General features: G+C 31.1%; 1 long non-coding RNA gene across 1 annotated transcript; it reads right to left on the reverse strand.

Moving 5' to 3' along the window:
* Window positions 1–664: 664 nt before the first annotated feature.
* On the reverse strand, window positions 665–3,245 carry LOC107868055. The gene is made up of 3 exons (XR_001673617.2): window positions 2,398–3,245; window positions 1,970–2,056; window positions 665–889 (listed from the first exon to the last, which is right to left on the reverse strand). It is a non-coding gene; the product is annotated as an uncharacterized LOC107868055 (long non-coding RNA).
* Between the last annotated feature and the right edge of the window lie 308 nt (window positions 3,246–3,553).

A 3,553-nucleotide genomic window follows, 5' to 3' on the forward strand; every position in this document is an offset into this window, starting at 1 on the left:
GTAGTATAATTTACACATATTAGAAAGTGCAAAATCTTGTAATCTTATAAAGATATTTTAAGACATGCGAAGTCCAAGTACATAACTAAAATATAAACAAATATGTTTTTTATGACGTGAAAATTTATTTGCGAAATATATATTTAAGGGTATATGAAATATTATGAATAGGTTGGAATTAAATAATGATAATATTAATAATAATAATAATAATGAAGAATTAAAATAGTGACGATAATTTCGGTATAAATAATAGTGACAATAATAATAATATTGGTAATTAATAAATAATAATTTTATAGTATAACATAATATACCTTGTACGTGGTAGTGGTACCTCACATTTCTAACCTGAAAACTCAATAGTGTGAAAAAATATAGCACAAAAATTAGAATTATTTATTGAAAAAAAATATGTTAAAATTGGTAAATGGCCTCGAAAAAATGTAAATTTTGATAATGTGTTTTCTTATTAGTTTTGAAATTTTCTCTTTTTATTGTTAAGTTTTTAAGAGAAACATGGTGGTTACTATGTTGATTTTATTTAGATATATTGATGGCGAATTTTCAAAAGAATTATCCAAGTACGATAAAAGGTACTATTTTATCCAGTAATAATCATGTGTTACTTGCGAAAAACGAGATGTTAAAGCTACTTTCTAAAGGGATAAAAATAAAAAATTCAACAATCTAATACAGTTACTCTAAGTTAAACAATAAGAGTTAGTAAATACAAAACACTCAACATAAATTGGACCAAAAGATGAGAAATACTAGACTCCATTAGGAGTTTGGGCTTTTAAATTTTACAATTCTGAAGCTCTGCGATCCTAGTGGCGGTTGACCCGATACTTGGATCAAAATGAGTTCTGTTGCGAAACTCCAACTCCTGAGTTACATGAAAAGGAAAAAAAAGATAAGGAGATTAGGAACCGGACAAGTGATAAGAATTAAAGGAAATCATACTAAATGAATATTTGAACATTGAATTTAAATCACCACTCGCTAATCATGCGAACATATAACTGCACCCTTTAACCAATTAAAATAGAATAAAACTAACCCATTTATCCAAAGGCAATAGAATTTCTTCCTTAAACGTAATTGGAAACATATTTAAACCACACTAACTTATTTCAAAAGCTCAAGGAAATGGATGGGAGTAGCAAGGCTTCTCAAAACTTGGACCAACATATTAGGCACCTTACGAAAATATTTCTAAGCAAAGAAAATCTCTAAATTTCACAACTGGAAGCATAATCAATCTTGCTTGGAAAAATATTTCTTTATTCTTCATTTGAAGGCTAACAAAGACGCTACACATATTTAAAATATAATACACATGGGCCAAATTTGATCATCCAAATAACCATTTTCCTTGAAAACTTGAAACAACAACTCAAATAAAAGAAAGAAAAGAAACAAGCAAGGATTCGGAAACTAACAGAATGTATTTCAGAATCATTTGATTAAACTTCAATCAAACTTTTAGGCAAAGCTCTGGAAAAAATCATCTTATCGAAATTGACTTGGGATTTAAAGAAAATGACAACACAGTAAACTCAAAATGAAATAAATTTCAGATTTACCAAGATCTAACAATAGCGAAAGGAGTAAGTTAAAGTAAAGCATGATATAAGGCATGTCTCTGTGTAGGTGTTTGAATTTTATTTGCCGAAGATTTTCTCACCTTTCAATTAATGAAATAGTAGAAAGCCAATCAACTTTAACATCCACAAAACATAAACAGTTTGAAACCCACGGCTATGTATTAATCTTAGAAGTGGGAAGATTAACCCATTCAAATTAAACTTCATGTATGAATTCACAATTTATTCGGGATTTCACCAAATGAATTTTAACGGACTCGCCAACAAAGCTAGAAGTAAAATACTATATTCTTTGTTTGACTATAACATGGAAAGAAACAAAGCAATATCAAAAAAAATAATTGAGAATAGCCTCTTACGAACAGTAATGCGTTGCACCGCCCGTCACATATTGGCAAGCTACATCGTCTTTCTCATAGACACCACATCTTTGAGTATCGAATCAACTGCACGGGAACAGTCAAAATCAAGACAAAATTATGCGGTCAAAATTCGCAAAAGTAGACAATCACACAATCAAGACACAATGGAGAGTTATGCATTTTTAATTATTCATAACTACATTTTAACACAGATTTAAAATTTGAAAAATGAAGTAAAAGGGGGAACTTTCACATATGAACACGTACAGATTCACACACACACGATGTGACGAAAAAGAATGTGTTCTCGGCGGAAGCAAAGATAGGCAAAATGATCAAGATTTGAACAAAATCATATCCGTGAAAATCAAACAGAACAAATAAAGAAAGAAAAATAAGGATTGGACTAAAAAGGGAATTCGCACCTTTGTGGTGCAGCAACACTGAGGCCTCAACGTCGGGGATCTTTCGGCAACTAGAAACTCAAATCACTGAACTCCAAACCTCAACCAGAATCAGAAAGAAACTAACAATTTTGAGACCCCTTTGTTTGCACCTCTCGGCATTCACTGATGTCGATTATTTTTTTATTTTTCTTTCTTTTTGATTTCTTTTTCATGATTTTTTTTTCACAGATCATCCACCCCCTTTTTTTTTCTTCTCCAATTTTTGATCCTTCTTCCTCTTCTTTTCGATTTTTCACCTTTGATTTTAAAAAAAAAAATTCAAGACCCCTTTTCATTACTGTTTTATCGAAATTCCTTATTTTTCTCTTTTTTCTCCCCTTCAACCTGCCCTCGAGATGAATGGAACCACCTTTTATAGGCTCAAATCCGGACCTGAGACTCCCGATTTAAAACTAAAAATATAACAATTAAGAGGGAAAATTATTTGAAAATTTGAATCTTGAATTTTTTGTAGAGGATCTCTCCATTTTGCAGCTTTCTCCGGGCTATTAATGGCGGATTTGAAGCTGTTGATATGTTGTAGCATCATTTTGGAGTATATTTTTTTTTTATATTCACGGATCCGGGCTGGCCAAACCAAAAAATAGGTGAATCTTGCAGCCTAGCGGCAGACGGCGACCAGCTATGGGGGATAGGGGGTTTCTTATTTTGGTTAGAAAGGAAACGAAGAAGAAAGACAAAAGAAAAGGGTCTGGTTTTGTTGCTGCTTTGGGGTGTTGATGGAGAAGTATCGATGGTCTCCTGTTTGGGAAGTGTGGGAGCAAATTAATGCACTGATTTTATTTTTGACCAATTTTGATCGGACGGTTCTAAAAATAATACCGAAAAATAATAATAGTAAAATATTTATATATATATATATGTATATGTAGAGACATTTATGTGAAAAAGATGATTAAAAATTGATTATCTTGATCCGTTCGATCATTGATCGGAACGGTTCAAACTTAATTTAAAAAGAAAAGAGTAGAGAGGATAAATACGTAAATAAATAAGGAACAAAAATACTTTATATACATGTATGGGTAAATATAAAGAAACTGATTATTATTTTTTATCCGTCCGATCACTTAATTGGACGAATTAAAATCAGCAATGATAAAAAATAAATAAA

This window comes from Capsicum annuum, chromosome 4, assembly GCF_002878395.1.
Source record: "Capsicum annuum cultivar UCD-10X-F1 chromosome 4, UCD10Xv1.1, whole genome shotgun sequence".
Taxonomy (NCBI): domain Eukaryota; kingdom Viridiplantae; phylum Streptophyta; class Magnoliopsida; order Solanales; family Solanaceae; genus Capsicum; species Capsicum annuum.